This window comes from Cupressus sempervirens, chromosome 4 (assembly GCF_028749045.1).
Source record: "Cupressus sempervirens isolate cs-2001-9-10 chromosome 4, ASM2874904v1, whole genome shotgun sequence".
In the NCBI taxonomy this organism is placed as follows: domain Eukaryota; kingdom Viridiplantae; phylum Streptophyta; class Pinopsida; order Cupressales; family Cupressaceae; genus Cupressus; species Cupressus sempervirens.
Genome location: NC_143121.1, coordinates 130028974 through 130049762, shown reverse-complemented (window position 1 = coordinate 130049762; position 20789 = coordinate 130028974). Strand labels below are relative to the sequence as shown.

The 20789-nt window shown below is 32.3% G+C and overlaps 4 non-coding genes across 4 annotated transcripts; 1 reads left to right on the top strand and 3 right to left on the bottom strand.

Moving 5' to 3' along the window:
- Window positions 1–16843: 16843 nt before the first annotated feature.
- Window positions 16844–16932, bottom strand: TRNAM-CAU (transfer RNA methionine (anticodon CAU)). Its single transcript is given in 2 exon segments — window positions 16844–16879; window positions 16895–16932. It is a non-coding gene; the product is annotated as a tRNA-Met (tRNA).
- Window positions 16933–17267: 335 nt separating this feature from the next.
- TRNAV-CAC (transfer RNA valine (anticodon CAC)) lies at window positions 17268–17341 on the bottom strand. The gene has a single exon. It is a non-coding gene; the product is annotated as a tRNA-Val (tRNA).
- Window positions 17342–17505: 164 nt separating this feature from the next.
- Window positions 17506–17577, top strand: TRNAG-UCC (transfer RNA glycine (anticodon UCC)). The gene has a single exon. It is a non-coding gene; the product is annotated as a tRNA-Gly (tRNA).
- Window positions 17578–17691: 114 nt separating this feature from the next.
- TRNAE-CUC (transfer RNA glutamic acid (anticodon CUC)) lies at window positions 17692–17764 on the bottom strand. The gene has a single exon. It is a non-coding gene; the product is annotated as a tRNA-Glu (tRNA).
- Window positions 17765–20789: the final 3025 nt, after the last annotated feature.

Here is a 20789-nt window from a genome sequence, read left to right as displayed (position 1 = left end):
ATCCTGTTATGAGAAACACATTTAGGTAGAATCTTGATCAGAGATGACCAAGCACAATGGTGGGGTTGTACATGAGATCATGCCAAGTCAATGTATTCATATTTGAATTGAAATGGAAACAAAAGAATAATGTAGTTTAAGAAGATTATAAAAGTCAAAGATAGTAAAATAATAATTCAAACAATAGAGTCAAACTTATTTATTGTAGTCTCAAGCAATAAAACAAAACAAAATAATGCATCTATCAATAAACAAGCCATTTACTAATAACAATAATAATAACCGAACTAAAAATAAGAAAAAATATAACACCTAAAATTTCTCCTTTTAGGCCACTTCTTTTTGTTGCCTTATCGCCTTTCTCATTTGAAATTTTGATGCTTACAAAATTGAAACCCTACATCTGTGTATTTATATTCTAAGTCTGTTCCTATGACCTTTTCTATTTCCTAAGTTTAAATCTAATTTTTATGAATCTTTTGTTAATTGCAAATGATAGAACATTACAAAATCAATATTCACTGGGAAAGAATGCCATTCATAAGCCACTTTCTCTTGGAACAATTCAATTTAAGAATTCTAAGAAAAGGAAAGAAAATTAAATGTATAGGTATTCTAAATTATTGCATTTTTCATTAAAACTTAGAGCTTAGCTATTTCCTTATTCTTTCTATATTATAATTTATTAAAACATAGGCATGTACTATACATTTTTCCTTATTTCATATTTCTATAATATATTTCTTTCACTTTTGTAATGTATTTCCCCTCACATGGGGTTTTTCAGCTCCCCCTTTCCACTAGTTCTTTATATTTAGTTATGAAAAGGTGACGTTGACTCTTTTGTACCAACTGAATATATTTTTTAGGCTTCAATATTAAAAAAATGTATTCTCTCTTTCTCCCATTTTTTGGTTACACGAATAAAACAACATATGTGGTTAGCAATAGTTTAGAAATTTTCTTTAAAAATCAAAACAGTTATGCACCACAATGTACGTTGAGGACATCACTTGCTATGGTGGGGGCAGCTTTAATTTTAGTTTTTAGTTGGGCTATGGTTATTGAGTCACTTTCTCTTTATCTACTAAAGTTATTGCCAACATGAATAAACACAAGATCTTTTGTTGGGTTGTAATGAGAATGACAAGTTCATATGATGATTGATGTAAGCAAGTCCTTCTATAAATCCCAAGGATTAGTATGTCATTCAAATATTTGAAGAGATGTGCAAGAATTTCTCCAAGTTCACCAACTCTCACAAGGAAGAACCTTTGGAAGATGGTAGACAACAATCAAATATACAACAAGAATACACAAATACTGGGCCAGACCATGGGCATGACTGATCGTGGGCATGAGTATTATTTAATCAAATTTTCTATACTATAGAAAATTGTATTGGGTCTATGGTCATGTTTGGAGCCCATGCTATTTTCAAGGAAAAAAATATTGCATAATAATGCACTGTAGAGGCATCAAATATATAAAAGAAATCTCTTTATTGGATTTACATTGCAGTGTTTTGATTGATGCTTGTCTATACTATATTTTTCCATTCTAATTTCCACAATGTTTCTCCCTCTATATTGTAGCCACCCTTCAAATTTTGTCCTCTTGAGATTGATTTAGAAGCTATATATAGTTTTTTGGATGCTCACATCACAAAATTATAGAATTTTTCAAATCCATCATTAATAGAAACTAACATTTAAAATAAGTTTGTGTTTACACTTGTCTTATTCTTTATTGGGTTCTTACTTACCTTCATTCTCATACTCTTGAACTGCAACACTATTCATGATATTTAAAATTATTCATTTAGTTAGTGGGGTCCTTAGAGATTTTGGGAGGTCATTGAGATCAATCTCAATAGGACAAATGTGGGTCATTTGTGGGGATATAATAAATTATCTCACATGCAAAAGGAAAAAAAGCTTGAATTGAAAAACTACATAAACACAACATAGGTTGTAGACGAGTTGATGAATTTGGAATACATAAACACACCATAGGTAGTAGATGCATTGATGATTTTGGAATATATCTCTTTTGCATCTAACAAACTTTGAAATGGTCCTATGTTGTAGGTGCCTCCCCTTCTTCTATGTTAATCATATCGAATATATTTACTTGTATTTAAACTAACAAACTGCTATTTTAACCATAATATATGTTTCTAATAATTTATTTTGTCTCAAAACCTACCTTCCACTATTCATATAAGACAGGGACTCAAGATCAAACAGAGGTCTTTATTTATTATTTTCACCCCAACAAATTTACTAAATGTGAATTTCCCTACCTCTATTCTTATGGTGACTCATTTTCATCGAATGAAATTGTGTTTCTTACGATGGTGGTCTTCCCTCTAGCTTCAATAAATGCATTTAAAGGTGAAGATCATTTAAGTGAAAGAAGACCTTTTAAAATTTACCCCCTACATTTTGGTGCTAGCTATCCTTCCTACAAAACACACCAAAAGTCAAACTTTTCTTCTTCTTCATATCACAGAAAATGAAGAACAAATGCTAAGAATTTCATAAAAAAATCGTTGTTTTTTTTAATTTTCTGATTTTTCATCAAAGATGCATTTTTTAGGGAGGATAGTCATGCCCCTACATTTTAAAGATAATCTCAACATTTGGTTTTAAATTCTTTTTCTTAAATACTAGCAATCACACATTTGTCTGCAATGGGTGTGCTAAAGATGTGTGAATAGCTAATTAGGAACAATTTAGTCTATTTTGGTACATACATGTGCATTGAACTAAAGAGCATTTAGACAATTATCTTGTTTGTGCAACAAAGCTTTAGACAATGATGTTGCTTTTTCCAGCATCCAACCTCCCTTTGCCACCATGCGAGATTCGTAAACAAATATGAATTTCCATTAGTTAATGTCTCTCTATTCCACCATAGATTATTTGGAACAAAGTGTGGACTTATATTAGATAATGTTGTTGCAACAACCCTAGTAGACAAGACATTTAGTCTCGTGGGATATCCACCATTGGATTGTTGGGACTCGCAAGAAAATGCAATTGATAGATGCAAAGCTTGACTCTCCAACCTTTGGAAACATCTTTCCTATCCCCACTAGATTAACGGGTTTAATGTCCCCTCCATAAGTGGAGGTCATTGAGAGGGACAAATAAGGGTCTAAATAGAGGTAGCATAAATGATAAGGGTCTATCTTTCTATGCCTTTATCCCCTTATACTTGTCAATATATAATGCATCTAAGGAGTCGAAGCATAAATATTAAATCAACTAGCTTAAGTAAACTAAGGATAATCTAAGGAGTTTAGCTTAAGTAAACTAGAGATAATAAGTGACTTAATAATTAAATCAATATGATTTAATTAATAAGAAAATACTTTATTACTCTAAAACACCCCCTTAAGATAAAGTTAAAGAGTAGCTAAAAACCTAGAAAATACTACTAAAATCAAATTTGGGTCCCGACGAAAAAAGCCTTATGAGGTACCCAAGCACAACCAAATCTTTGAAAAGAGAAGAAATAGAGAAAACCACATGGGAAAAACCCTACTCCAAAAAGAGGTGGAAATAATTTTGAAAAGAACTAGTGAAGGACTGAAGAAGCCTCCAAACTAGGGAATGTCCCAGAAGATAGGAACACAGGATGATCATGAAGAACGCCACTAAAGCATGTAGAAGTTGCAAAGCTCTATCAAAAGCAACTACTGATTTGAAGAACCTCCATTGAAATAGAACCTGACTAGGTAGAGAAGACTATAATATGCACGAGTTCTCTGAGAAGACACTACCTAAATTAGGAGGCACACAAAGGAAAACAATTGAACACAAAGATATATATGATATAAAACTCCAAAGCCTAAAGAGATGATAGACCAAACATGGAAGGTTGCAACCAAAGTAGGAACAAAAATAAGAGTGTCTATATGGTAAATGATCCATCTCATCGAAATTTATAGGTACCTTGTCAATGCATCTGCCTAGTACATAGGAATAAATATTGAATATATTTCTCACTCCATCAAACCAAGGAAGCATAAGGAACAACAATAGAAACCCCCCCCCCCCCCCCCCCCTAATGCAGACAAGGGTGAGGTGATAGGAAACTAGAAAAGTGGGCCAAAATAAGTGCATGTCACGGAACCATGATAAAGATGCACAAAATAATACATATGTTTGTATAAAGGTGATCAATCTTAGACATGTAATGAGGCTGATGTTATGGAAGGGACACTCATTGGACAAAGGAAGATGACAAACAAAGGAAACACATCAACCCCACATGACACTTTAATCAGAGTAGTGCATACACAATAAGGCACAACATATGGTGAATCTTAAGAATAAAATAATTTGTACAAGTGTCCTTAGATGACACTACTTGAATCAAAAGGCAAAACAAGGCAAAATGACTTAAACAAAAATACAGATGCAATATGGCACTTTATCTTAGTGTGTTTGCAAGGATGCATACAAATGATGTCTAAATAGACCAGAAGAGACATAAGGCTAATACAATAGATAGTACAACCCATGAAAAATCATTTGAAGCAACAAAATTGATCCCCAAACCTTGCCAACAATATAAAGAATTCCAAAATCATATATCAGATGCTTAAGATATGTGTCCCGGAATGCAAAATAGAACCCTTTATTTGATAGCAAAAAAGCCATAAAAAAGCATCAAAACTTTAAATTACCTATACCACTGTGACAAGCTCAAAACCAACTTTCTGGTGATATCTCATTTGCAGAAAATAGAGTTCATATACCCAAGATATGAGAAAAAAGTGGAAGGTAGGTACAAACAAGGCCTGAAGGGATGACAGGAGGGTTGATGTAATGCTAACATCAGTATATGACAAGCATAAATTTGATGGTCAAATGACCATCGAGGAAAAAAATGCTAGAAAAGTGACCCCTATTAGAAAAATATATGATTGCCAAAAACAAGTCAGAAAACAAAGGGTTGGTGCTGGAAGAAGAATCTGGTGGCCAAAAATTCATGTGACAAAAAAATGGGTGGTCCCACACCAAATAAGTTCCCCCACATGAAAATCATGAGAAGACAAAGGTGAGGGAAGAATCCTATATTCTAAGGAGCGCACACAATCAGCGGATGGGGCCCACTAGTATATGCATGCACCCAAAAAATAGCACAAAACCTCCATCGAACTCACCATTGAATGAAGAAGCCTCCAAGGTCAGGTCCAGAAAAAAGGTCTATAGGGGGTTGAGCATTGGAAAATGCATCATTTAGAGAAGTTGATGTGGACCAAAAGAAATTATCAAAAGTCAAAAAATGTCTCCTTCATACTTAGCATCAAAGCTCGGGTCGCATGCTCAATGAAGAAAAGTGTCATGTAGTAAGGAGTCTATCTCATGCCAACCCTCCAAACTGCCAAAAATGCCAATTAGTGTGGAGTAAAGGGTGGAAAGAAACCAAAGTTTGAGCATACAAAAAGAAGCATTGATATCAGCATCCACAAATCTTCCAACCTTAAATAAGGCCATTAAATAAATCACCCATCTACAAAAAAACTACCAAAAAACTAGTGTCAATGGTGGAGTACAAGCTCGTGACTAGAGGACATTTAGTAGAGGAGGGGTCATTATTAGAGGGCACATGGTGAGTTTTCCAAAAAGGGCCCAAGAACATACACAAAGACTCATGAATGCTGAGGTCTCCAAAAAAATTAGAGAGCAAAAAAAAAATTGTACCAATGCTGACATGTGCAAGGAACGTGCATTGCTTTAAACAAAATCCTCCAAAGCCATGTGGATTGGCCCAAACACATGTGCTACAAAAAGGGTGAGTTAGTTGCTAGTACATGGAGGATGGTGGGAACTCCAAAGTGTTTTGTACTTTGGAGAAGGGAAGTGCCATCAATGTGGACTAGGATCTCACCATGTCAATTTGTAAAGTGCATGCACAAGGACAGAAGAAGGACAACCCACCTCCAATAGGCATGTGAGAGTTGGAAGGTACAATATATAGGTGCTCAAACCAAAGAACACATATAATTTTCAATAAAGTGCACCAATGAAAAATTTAGTTTTGGTCAAAGTGTTCTATTTATGGAAAAAACTCAGGTAAGTCCTCCAAAGAACGTGTGCATGACCCATGGGAGGAGCAGATGGATCTCGAAAAAAATATTATTGACCCTTTTGCCTTGCACATTGAAAGCACTAACCAAACAAATTGCACACCCTATTTTGCATGCCTAGGTCAATACAACCTCTAAAAAATAGAACATGGGCATGAAGATCTAGTGCTCTAATACCATGTTAAAGTTGATGAAAGTTCAACCCCACAACTCTTAACAATCACTTGCATGCAAACACCTGTCACAAAAAGAGACAAGCAAAAGCTATGGAGGCTAGAATTCCTAGATCCACAGATAAGACATTATTGATGAGTATAAAGAGAAATTGTTATAATCAAAAGTGAATTAATGTAATAATTACAAAGAGAGATTGTCCTTATAAAGAGGATCAAAACCCTAAGAAGTAACTAACCTAGGTTGCATGATAAAAGAATAAATTATTAGATGCCCAAAGCTTAGCTTAAGTAAACTAGAGATAATAAGTGACTAAAAAATTAAATTAATATGATTTAATTAATAAGAAAATACTTTATTACTCTAATAGTAACAATTATATGATGTTGATTCAAGTGTAAGCTAACAAGCTTGTGCTTGAGGTGGCCCACCTTCAGGAGTTGCTTAACCATAGGGGAAATGCCCCATGTATTGTTGTCGAGATGCCTCTAGACTCTACTTCTATTAATTTTTCTTCATCTTATGGTTGCCTTCATGGTTGAAGCTCCTCTACCCATCGATCGTACACCTCGAGGTCCTAGGACCCCCGTTGCTCTCCTGGCAAAGGAAATGATAGTTGTAGGTGTCACTCTATTTCTCTAGTGTGGTGTGGCTCTAGATGGTCACCCCCTACCCTTACTGGTTGGACTCCCTCTATTGCTCATGCTCCCACTTGGCCACCTAGCATGCCTAATTCCTCCTCTAAAAGGTAATTCCCTCACCTAGATCTAGTGATCTTGCCTCCTAGGGCTTTAAGAGAGAAAGAAAAAGAAAAAGAAGTTTATGATGGATGGTCTATTCTTGACTCACCCCTATATCCCACAAATGGTTGGGGAGATAGAGATAAATTTGATCTACCTCCCTCTGTAGGCACTCCCCTTGCTACCTGAGGTAGATGTTTTTTTATTATGAATAGTTGTATTGCCTTTCGATCGTTGGCCATGCGGACTTTCAAGGTGATCTTGTATCCCCTATTTTTTCTTTTGTCAATATGTACTTTAATATTTTAATTAATAGAAATGGCCTTATTCATCAAATATATACACACACAAAAATAAAAGTTTCTCATCTATTTATTGAGGAAGCTAGAAAATTTTTCATGTATAAACCAAACAATAGAAAATTAAATAAAAATGAGTTTGATCTCTTACTTTTAACACTTCCTAAATAGTCTAACATATTCATTTAGCAATTGTATGAACAATTAACTTTTATCATCTTATATATTAATTTTAAAAATATTTTAAATGTGTTGTAATTGATGATGATTTATTAGCTATGGTCTATTGCATTCTTAATCCTTAAATAATTTTCTTATTTAATAATTTATAAATAAGATAACATAATAAATTATTATTTTTTATTAATAAAATAGTATATGTATCTTATTTAATAAAAATAAAATAAAGAATTTTTAAAAATGTACATTAGTTTTTATGGATCAACCAATATATGTAATTTTTAAAAAGTTTGATAAGTCTTTTAATTTTATATTGTTTGTCTTGTGACAATAATTTTTTTTTTTGGGGTGATGCTAATAAAAATTTTAAGTTTAGCAATAATTTTGTATAGTTTCATTCCTAATTTTAAATTTTGCTTTCAAATTAATACTTTTGTAATCTTCAATCTCATTTAAATAATATGTTTAGTAAGATTAAATTTTGATGGAGTGTTTCTTCACTAAAGAGCTTTTGAAATATCTCTTTTAAATACTAAACATTATATTTCTCTTTAGAGACAATTTTCTCCCAAAATTTAGATATAAAGTGCTAAATTTGTTATTTATAACGAAAATTATATGATTTAAAAACTCATAAATCTATTCAAATATTTTTAGCATTCTTATAAATTAGCTATTTTCTTTTTATCAATAATAATTACATAAATTAACATAAATATATTATCTTTTAATTATAAAAAACATGTATAGCAAAAAATAATGACATGGTGTAAATTAAGACTCTTAGGGTGAGAAAAATATACAACCAAGAGAAGTGAGAAAGAAGAAAGAATAGATGAACTACAATATATTTGAGCCAACAATTATTATGTAACTTCATACATATCCATTGAAAATGACACATCTCATACAATTTCAGTGTAGCTTCCTCATTTGACACTCTCTCCTCTATAAAATTGAACATACCAATTAGTAGAATTATGAATGACATGTCCAATAATGCAGTTGGAAATATTTTATGCTTTGACTCCTTAGATGCATTATATATTGACAAGTATAAGGGGATAAAGGCATAGAAAGATAGACCCTTATTTGTCCCTCTCAATGACCTCCACTTATGGAGGGGACATTAAACCCGTTAATCTAGTGGGGATAGGAAAGATGTTTCCAAAGGTTGGAGAGTCAAGCTTTGCATCTATCAATTGCATTTTCTTGCGAGTCCCAACAATCCAATGGTGGATATCCCACGAGACTAAATGTCTTGTCTACTAGGGTTGTTGCAACAACATTATCTAATATAAGTCCACACTTTGTTCCAAATAATCTATGGTGGAATAGAGAGACATTAACTAATGGAAATTCATATTTGTTTACGAATCTCGCATGGTGGCAAAGGGAGGTTGGATGCTGGAAAAAGCAACATCATTGTCTAAAGCTTTGTTGCACAAACAAGATAATTGTCTAAATGCTCTTTAGTTCAATGCACATGTATGTACCAAAATAGACTAAATTGTTCCTAATTAGCTATTCACACATCTTTAGCACACCCATTGCAGACAAAGGTGTGATTTCTAGTATTTAAGAAAAAGAATTTAAAACCAAATGTTGAGATTATCTTTAAAATGTAGGGGCATGACTATCCTCCCTAAAAAATGCATCTTTGATGAAAAATCAGAAAATTAAAAAAAAACAACGATTTTTTTATGAAATTCTTAGCATTTGTTCTTCATTTTCTGTGATATGAAGAAGAAGAAAAGTTTGACTTTTGGTGTGTTTTGTAGGAAGGATAGCTAGCACCAAAATGTAGGGGGTAAATTTTAAAAGGTATTCTTTCACTTAAATGATCTTCACCTTTAAATGCATTTATTGAAGCTAGAGGGAAGAACACCATCGTAAGAAACACAATTTCATTCGATGAAAATGAGTCACCATAAGAATAGAGGTAGGGAAATTCACATTTAGTAAATTTGTTGGGGTGAAAATAATAAATAACAAGACCTCTGTTTGATCTTGAGTCCCTGTCTTATATGAATAGTGGAAGGTAGGTTTTGAGACAAAGTAAATTATTAGAAACATATATTATGGTTAAAATAGCAGTTTGTTAGTCTAAATACAAGTAAATATATTCGATATGATTAACATAGAAGAAGGGGAGGCACCTACAACATAGGACCATTTCGAAGTTTGTTAGATGCAAAAGAGATATATTCCAAAATCATCAATGCATCTACTACCTATGGTGTGTTTATGTATTCCAAATTCATCAACTCGTCTACTACCTATGTTGTGTTTATGTAGTTTTTCAATTCAAGCTTTTTTTCCTTTTGCATGTGAGATAATTTATTATATCCCCACAAATGACCCACATTTGTCCTATTGAGATTGATCTCAATGACCTCCCAAAATCTCTAAGGACCCCACTAACTAAATGAATAATTTTAAATATCATGAATAGTGTTGCAGTTCAAGAGTATGAGAATGAAGGTAAGTAAGAACCCAATAAAGAATAAGACAAGTGTAAACACAAACTTATTTTAAATGTTAGTTTCTATTAATGATGGATTTGAAAAATTCTATAATTTTGTGATGTGAGCATCCAAAAAACTATATATAGCTTCTAAATCAATCTCAAGAGGACAAAATTTGAAGGGTGGCTACAATATAGAGGGAGAAACATTGTGGAAATTAGAATGGAAAAATATAGTATAGACAAGCATCAATCAAAACACTGCAATGTAAATCCAATAAAGAGATTTCTTTTATATATTTGATGCCTCTACAGTGCATTATTATGCAATATTTTTTTCCTTGAAAATAGCATGGGCTCCAAACATGACCATAGACCCAATACAATTTTCTATAGTATAGAAAATTTGATTAAATAATACTCATGCCCACGATCAGTCATGCCCATGGTCTGGCCCAGTATTTGTGTATTCTTGTTGTATATTTGATTGTTGTCTACCATCTTCCAAAGGTTCTTCCTTGTGAGAGTTGGTGAACTTGGAGAAATGCTTGCCCATCTCTTCAAATATTTGAATGACATACTAATCCTTGGGATTTATAGAAGGACTTGCTTACATCAATCATCATATGAACTTGTCATTCTCATTACAACCCAACAAAAGATCTTGTGTTTATTCATGTTGGCAATAACTTTAGTAGATAAAGAGAAAGTGACTCAATAACCATAGCCCAACTAAAAACTAAAATTAAAGCTGCCCCCACCATAGCAAGTGATGTCCTCAACGTACATTGTGGTGCATAACTGTTTTGATTTTTAAAGAAAATTTCTAAACTATTGCTAACCACATATGTTGTTTTATTCGTGTAACCAAAAAATGGGAGAAAGAGAGAATACATTTTTTTAATATTGAAGCCTAAAAAATATATTCAGTTGGTACAAAAGAGTCAACGTCACCTTTTCATAACTAAATATAAAGAACTAGTGGAAAGGGGGAGCTGAAAAACCCCATGTGAGGGGAAATACATTACAAAAGTGAAAGAAATATATTATAGAAATATGAAATAAGGAAAAATGTATAGTACATGCCTATGTTTTAATAAATTATAATATAGAAAGAATAAGGAAATAGCTAAGCTCTAAGTTTTAATGAAAAATGCAATAATTTAGAATACCTATACATTTAATTTTCTTTCCTTTTCTTAGAATTCTTAAATTGAATTGTTCCAAGAGAAAGTGGCTTATGAATGGCATTCTTTCCCAGTGAATATTGATTTTGTAATGTTCTATCATTTGCAATTAACAAAAGATTCATAAAAATTAGATTTAAACTTAGGAAATAGAAAAGGTCATAGGAACAGACTTAGAATATAAATACACAGATGTAGGGTTTCAATTTTGTAAGCATCAAAATTTCAAATGAGAAAGGCGATAAGGCAACAAAAAGAAGTGGCCTAAAAGGAGAAATTTTAGGTGTTATATTTTTTCTTATTTTTAGTTCGGTTATTATTATTGTTATTAGTAAATGGCTTGTTTATTGATAGATGCATTATTTTGTTTTGTTTTATTGCTTGAGACTACAATAAATAAGTTTGACTCTATTGTTTGAATTATTATTTTACTATCTTTGACTTTTATAATCTTCTTAAACTACATTATTCTTTTGTTTCCATTTCAATTCAAATATGAATACATTGACTTGGCATGATCTCATGTACAACCCCACCATTGTGCTTGGTCATCTCTGATCAAGATTCTACCTAAATGTGTTTCTCATAACAGGATCGATCAAAATAGAGATGATGTATGACTCATCCAATTCTGTCAAAATGCATGTTGTATTTTTCCAAGATGGCATCTTAGTTTCCTTCCTACAAGATGAATGAAAAAGACACATTAAGCTCAAATCCATGACTATTATGATGAAAGTAACCACCACAAGAATAGCAGGAAGGTAGCCCCAAGTTTCGACCTCCACAAAGCTGTAGGTTACGCAATACCTTTTCCTTGTAAGCCTCATTGTTTAAAGTGTTCAAAATGCATCCAAACTCTACTTTTTGCTAGATATGTTGAAATAAAAGTAGAACAAATCATGCTGTAATTTGGAAGGAATGCTAAGCTTCTTAGTTGATGAATGTTGGCAAGAATTTGTCCACATGTATCATTGTGAGAGATATCTAGTTCTTCACATGTCTGTCAAGAGTTTTGTAGTTTTTCTACTTGTAGATTAGTTTTAAATCTTTATATGTTAAAAAAAAATCATTTTTTTCTATTCATTTTACTTGTAATTATATTATAAAAATCATTATACTTAATTTTATATTAAAAATAAATGTAAAATATAATATTAATATTTAATTCTTATGATTAGTTTATAATGTCTAACTATAAATATATTGAAAACAAATAATAGATCTAAGTTTTAATAAATTATAATACAATAAAGAAAGTACTAATTAACCCTGAGTTCTAAAGAAAATTGCAATAACCTAGAACCTTTGATAGTTTTCATTGGGTTATTAAATTGAAGTAACAAAATAAGACTAGAAACTAAGACACAAATGTAGATATCTCCTGAAATAGACCAGAGGTCTAATCAAATAGCACTGGAATTTCCAATTCATCTATTTTTTATATGATTGATAATATCGAGAGCATTGAATTTTCTATGTCAATTTCATATCCAATGAAGCCATTTGTTTGTTTGCATGCAAAGAAGTGCAAAAGTGGAAATGGGCATGGGTTTGATCTAAAACTCAGATTCATAATTGCTAGCTATTATCCACATGAAAATTATTATATTGCCCAAGTTATTTAGAATGCAAAACAAAACAAAAAAGTGGATTGACCATAGAATGAGAGAATATAGATCTAATCAAGTCTTGTTCAAACCATGAGTCCCAATTCAGTCTTTGTAATACTAAATTAGGATTGCTCGATCTTTCTCTAGAGGTTAGTATTTGATAAGTTTTCATCTGCAAGTCACGACTTAGAATCTCACGAAGTCATTGGATAAAAAATGTTAAACTCGAGTCCAAAAACAATGTATGGGTATATCAAACTATAGAATAAGGAAAATATAGATGCCCCCTAATGGATATTGTGGATTACTCAAATCATACTTAATTGTCCACTCTTAATTATGTTATTCCATATGATTGATAATAAAGGATAGGCTGAAATTAATCGATCAAATTTATAGTTTCCAATCACAATTTCAAATCCAATCGAAGCATTTTCCCCTATGAACAAAGAGAGTGAAGTGCATTTGGGCCTTGGCTTGCTCGAAAGACTTATGGCTTAAAAATGTCTACTTGTAGTCATTGAAGTAAAACTGCAAACTTGTTTAGAGATGAGGTGGACAGTAGGTGTGAAATGTCGCAGTACTATCAAGGAATCATAAGCTTATCGAGTTAGAAATTTCCTTGAAGGGTATGACAACGATGATGTCGTGGACGGTATTCTAGAGTCCCGTTAGCAATTTTTTAGGAATGAATGACAAACTCGACCTTATATGGAAATATATTAATAAGAAATTTTTGGAATAAATCCCATCAAAACACATTGATAAAAAAATCAGTAATGGATTTAGGGTAGGAACCCTAATCCTACAAATTTAATTTAGATCTTTTAAAAGGCTGGTGGTTTCATATATTATTTTTATAAAAATTAACGTTATAAAATTACATATATATTCTAATGACATCGTGTTAAAAATATATATAATAGAAAGATATTTCTATTTCCAACTCAAAACAACCATCAAACCATTTCAGAATCAACTACTTAATATCAAAGTAAAAAATAAAAGAAAAATATGGAGAACCTTGTGCCAAAGCTTCTTTATACATCTCATAAAATCTTCCTTAATCAAAGGTTTTAAGAAAAACTATCCATTTCAAGACCTTTTGAGTCGACCACATCCTTCAAAGAATCATCAAATTCTTCAAGAGTGAGATGTGATTCAAGCTCGAGAACACTCATATCTCTTTGCATAGTTGTATCTTCTTTCAATGTCAAAGCTGCAGCTAATTGTTTTGCAATATTTTACTTATCTTGGAGGGAATTATCTTTGTGCCTCCTGAATTCATCCCTCTCATCCTAGACTTTATCTGCGAGTGTCATCAATTGGAAAAATGAAGCCTAGATATCTACTCTTGCATTTTTGGTTTCAGATTCAAGTTAGAAAATAACAACTCTAAGTTTGTTGGATATTTAGAACAACCTTTTCCAACTTCTTTGGCATGGCTACCATTTTTTTCTCTTTAAAATGCATGTGAAAAGAATTTTGAAAGAGAGAGAAACAAAAGGAAAGATTTAGTTTTATAAACTGTACAGTAGTATGCAGTAGTGCAACCTACAAACCCTAGGATAAATGATCTAGAGCTTGTTGTAATGAAAATTTTACCATAGAATAAACATATAAGCACAATACTTGCCCAAGTGGAAAGTCTCTTCAATATTTGGTTCCAATCCTCTTTTGTTGACATACTAATTTCCACTCACTGTAGGGTTGTCTTTCTTTGTGGGTAGTAGGGATTTCTCATGTTATGTTGAGCATGGTCCTTGTGTTCTGCAAGAACATCTCGACCAATTGACTACGTTTTATAAACAACAAGGGGATTTTATCATTCATAGAAATCGGATACTAAGTAAATGTTAAATTCTTGTATAGCAATTTGTGTAATAATTCTCAACATTGATTTTCGAGATTACATGATTTATTATAAGATCTCAAAAGCGCATAAAGTTCAAAATCAAAGGCTGGATTAGCAGAGGAGAAGCTTTTAATTGTGTTTGTAAATTTATAATGATGAATAATTGAGTCTAAAAGCTTGAAATATTTCTTGATTTAACTGTATGACCCTTTTTAAACCAACATATCAAAACAAACTTTAGAATTGATGGGGAAAAAAAGTAAAGAAACATTTTAACCTATATTACAAAAAGGTGACATTTTCAACTGAATCTAGTTGTTAAGTCTTTACTTGAGCCTAAATGTTAAAAAATCATGATGCAATCTTACATACACAATATATGAACCTTAAAACATTATGCTCTAATACTTCAAAATATTTTCTTATTCTACTCTATGTTACTCAAAAAATTCCTATCACCTGAAAACATCACATGTCATGTATGAAAATTGAACTTACCATTTCCATAGAAAGAGATAATAATATAATTTAAATCATGATTTATGTTTCGTCCCATTTCATTTCGATAGAAATCAGCATGGGGAAGTTGAAGACAATTCTATCAAACATCCCCTTTCTTAGAATCTGAAGCTTATTCATAGAGGAAGATGATTTGAACTATTTTAGGTAGAAAGATTCTTCTTCAACCTATGGTAAATGAAGTGCTTCTTTGGGATTTGGTGATGATTAGGCACATTAAGTGTAACTTTTTCATTGCAGGACTTATGGGCCTGGACATTATATGAGAATACCCTACCAACAAAAGAGAATGCTTGGATTTCTAATATTGGTATTTCTAAAAACTATGAAAATAATCCCGAGCAAAGGAAATATTTTTTATGTATGTGATTCTCGTGTCCTTGTCAAAGCATGCCCCCAAAAAAGGATAATCATGTGGACATTTATTATTTGTGTTTATAGCATGAAAATTCTATTTTTTGATGTTTGATGAAAGTTTTCAAATAAGAAAAAAGAAGATCGTGACGAAGAGAAAGGATAGGTTACAGCTTGATCATGAATGAGTGTTGGAAAAGATTAAATTTAGTTAACATATTTATCTCTTTCATTAATCTTCTCATTGTCCAGAAAGTTTGAAAGTGAAGGTAGTAAAGAAATCAGAGAGGTCACATTAAAGATGGAGTTTATGTGATTTGGACCTTGAACAAATAAGCTTTTTGTAAAATGTGATAAGACTACTTATAAGGAGAAAGGGAGAGTCCGATTTTTGTTGATGTGAAAGCTAAATAATGCCAAAAAGGGAATAAGGAAGTGAAATAAGCGGCAGTTTGGAAATTCACCAGATAAGAAAGTGCTTTAATAATATTTGATACATTCATCAGAGGTCAAATTTTGTGGTTGTTATGAGCCGCAAATCATAATCTATTGCTTTCTCGTTTCTTTCTCCCTCAGTTGAAATTATAAAAATCTCTTTAATTTTCGTTGAAGACCAAATCTTAGATTCCTCTTTTGTTTCTTTGATCTTTTTTTGAAATAGTAAAATACATCTTAATATTCTTTGAAAATGAAATTTCAGATTCCTCTCTCATTTCTTTCTTAAAAAATCAGTAGATCTAATGTAATCTTAGGATAATTTATGTCAGAAGCCGGATGATTAGTCAAAATTGTAGAAACTAGTAACAATGGTAAAACTAACATCAATAAAACTAGCATTATTTAAAAGTGGACGAAAAATTAAATTAGAAACTGAAACAAAATGTGAGTGAATCGTAAAACACAATATTGACAACGACAACCATCATTCACCCATCTTATAAAAGGAGCGGTATAGTATAAATCAAATGATTCCTAAAGGTTTGAATTAATTTAAGTGCTAAAAATGAAGAGGCTCTCTTTTAGACCCAAAAAAAAAAACAATGGATGCAAGAGCTTCAAAGTAAAAAGTTTAGCATCCATTACATGCCTTGCATTACATAATTTTGAGGAGGAAGGCCGTTTGACTCAAAATCAAAAAAGAAAAAAGGGGAAAAAAAAGGAGTGGATTCGTCTCGCATGGAGAGTGCAAACCGTCGAACTCTTGATGCGGGTCCTTCATTCCATACATGAAATGCCTTGTACGTAAATATGGTGGTTTGTAGGCATTGGAAACGTACTAGCACTTGGCTTGGAAAGAGCGATATTCGAAGATGAAGGGAGTAATAAAACAGGAAAAGACAAAGCAAAGTTGGGGTGAGAGAGGCTCGAACTCTCGACCTCAGGATTACTCAAACCTCAGCTATGAGACCTACGCGCTAGCCAACTGCGCCACCACCCCAGATGGCAGTTTGCCAGTTTATTTATCTGATATAATTGGCCTCCCAGCGTAACTGAGTCGCAAGAAGAGATGAGCTGAAGCCTCAGCTGAATCCAGATTTACTATCAGAGCCTCACCCAAGAAAAAGAAAGAGAGAGGATGAACGGAAGCCTCAGCTGATTTCAACATGATTATATCAGAGCCAGGTTTCGATCCTGGGACCTGTGGGTTATGGGCCCACCACGCTTCCGCTGCGCCACTCTGATGATATGGAAACCAATTTCCCACCTGAGCAAAGAGAGCGCAACCTGTTAATATAGTCTTGACGAAAGAAAGAAAAGACGAGTAATAAAGATTGTCTGAGCCCAGGTTCGAACTGGGGACCTTTAGTGTGTGAGACTAACGTGATAACCAACTACACCACCCAGACAGATGATTTCAGATTGTAGGGAGCACAATTTTAATGATGTTTTGAATATCTATGTTAACATGAAACCATGGTGTAAAGATTGTAGCTCCACCCCGCAGGGCGCAGGAAACTTTGTCTATTGATCAACTGTACTCAGGATGGACAACGTAGATGATTCTTAAAAGGCGTTTGTAGTCCAACGGTTAGGATAATTGCCTTCCAAGCAATAGACCCGGGTTCGACTCCCGGCAGATGCACTCAAATCAACTCTGCTTTCCATTTGGCAATTGATACCGTATCGTGGAAGAATTTTGTCAAGGAAAATCGTATCGTCCTAGAATGGGAAACGCAGTATCGAACAGCAAAATGGATTCCGTTGCCGGGACTTGAACCCGGGTCTCTCGGGTGAGAGCCGAGTATCCTAACCAACTAGACTACAACGGATTGTGGTTGGTTTATAATGCGTTTCAACCAGACTATTCTCTTTCAGAGTTAAAAATTGGCGTTTCTTTACATATGCACACCACAAATCTCAGCCCTGCGCTCCACTCCACTCGTAGGAAAGCAACTACTATGCCGTTCACTGTATACCACTGATTATATGCATGTGTTCACTGTATGTTATGAGTTGGATGTCGTTTGATTTTAGCTTACATTGCACTGTATGCATTTTCTCTTTAACCATTTAATATATGCATTTCATAAACCAGATTGATTGTTGTCTGTTTGTGGATTGGCACAACTTCTATTTAAGCCGATACGCTTTTCCTGTCACTTGTCCCGTCACCATCGCATTCCCTCGCTCAATTAACACCATTTGCCGATCATAAGGAACTCTTCTGAATAAGGGACTCTCGACAGTGTTGAGTTAGTAGAAAGAGAAAACCCAATTCGATTCAAACAATTGGTTTATAAGCTCTCCACATTGATTTCCCACAATTTCGAAGATTCTACAGCTGTTTATTGAAATTAGATCAAACTCCTGACTGTAATATAAAAAGATTTCATCTTGAAATAAGACTAATGGTCGCAGGTTTCGTGCTCGGGATCGTGTCCGGGGCAAATTTGGCAGTGTGGATGCTCCTTAGTCTTTGGCTCTTAGCTAAAGAAGTTTTAGGCACGCGAGGGCCCGTATCGAGTACTTCAAACTTGTTTGTGGATGACCTCCATCAAAAAAGAAATTGATATTAAATATATTTTGATTAAAAAAATTAATAATTATAAATAATGAATATCTTAATTATATAATTTTCCAAAAAAACTTTGAATTAACCTCATTTCACAAATATAAAATGAAATAAGTTAAGTTAATTTTTTGTTTAATGTAAGATGGATGATCATTTAATGTCTTGATCTCTATTTTAGACAATAGTATATAAAAAATATAGATGAAAAGTAATGATTTATTGTCTTTAACTTTATTTTTTATGTCTATTTTACACGTAAGGTCCTTGATTAATTTTGTTATCTCTTCCTCCTATAAACACCAAGAAATATTGCAAGGATATATGTACATGCCAACATGCCTATTGCAAGGATATATGAGAGGATGCCAACATAACTTTTCAATGTCTTAATATAATGAAAACATATTTTCAAATATATTAAATATTTTATACAAAGCACATATACATTATGTGAATATAATGCATAGAATTTTTTTTGAGTTTCATATTATTAATAACATTTATAGTTTTAGCATTAACAATGAACATCTCTTGTCCATCTCGATTTATATCTCATGTTGATATCTTTGATATCATTTTAAGAGAACTAATATTCTAGAATAGTGTATTTAATCTGCATATGCTTAAACAACCTCACAATACTTTATTCTATATTTTTTACTTTTGTTAATATTAGAGATTATATTTCTGCACAACACAGTTATTTAAAAAGAGTTTGTGGTTGTAAAAAGAATTTACAGCATCTACCATGATTTCACAACCAATGAAACTATGAGCAATTGCATTATGTATATTGGATAATTCTCTATTTTATTTCTCCAATAAGGTTGTTTTGATTTTCGATGAGCATAAGAAGATTAAACATCTTTTTTGAATTGCTATATATATATATATATATATATATATATATATATATATATATATATATATATATATATATATATATATATATATATATATATATATATATATATATATATATATATATATATATAACACTTTATTACGATGAATTCGTATTTGTATTGATACCCCTTTGTTATGTCTCTATACTCAAGTCCATTGGCTAGACTCTCGAGCCAAGGTCCTAATTGAATCCAAGTATTTGAAACAATTTAACAACCCTTGGCAACCCTGCCCCTTGCCCCCTCCCCCCCGTCCCCCCTACATATCTAAAAGATATGGACTTGCCTATGTCCTTATCCTTATTATCTAGTGGTGTGGCCAAGAACACTTACAAGCCAAAAATGTACTAGGAAAAAACCAACTTCCTAGGTGCTCTTGCACTAATTTACCACTCATAGTTAGTGTTTCCACAACATTTATCTTTTCATTTTTTCTTGTAGCAATAGTTGTTCACATTCCCTCTTATGGTTCAATGTTTTTTCAATCATTATTTTGTATTACATGGAGCTTTCAAGTCAATCATATTTTTTTGTCATACTATAAAATCATTACATGGAATGCCAAAGAAATAGGAAATATAGATGATAATATGTGAAGATCTACTACTTCAATCATGAAATATTTATTTTTTCATTTTTATTCTTTATTCTTATCTTTTGTTCATTTCTTAATTATAGGTACACATGAAACATTTGATTTAGTTATCTTTTAATCATGAGTCATATGGATTTTTATTGGGTTTTTCATCGTATGCATTTCTTTGTAATTGTTCACTATATGCATTTCTCTTTAATCATTGGGTGTATTTGTTTTATAAACCATAGTGTTCTTCCTATGTTCACCATTGATTATACACTTTCCTTATACACTTACCACTCCAATACATTTGAATGGTCACATTTATTGCATGCATTCTTTTATCACAATTGACTATATGCTTTGTTGTACAGGTTAAATCTTGTTAATCCTCATTACCAAGTCCACTTTTAGAAATAGCATCATTACCATTTTTCTAATCATACCATAGTTGAGTCTTCATCTACTATTTATTGCAATTTGTACTATAAAATTAGTATATGGAATATGAATTAAAGAGAACCTTGTGTTCTTATGGTAATTCCTATCCCATTTTCCTCTTGTTTTGCTACTTGCAAATGACTCCAGTACAGGTTATCATGTTTGTATATGCACTATATATATTAATACACATACACATAAGTACATTTATGTGCATATATGCATATTTTTGTACATGTATACATATATAAATGTATACATATCTACATATACATACATGTATTTATATAAACATGTAATATGTGAATATTTTAACATGCACTTGTAAATTTGAGAAGATTAGGAGTAACAACATGTAG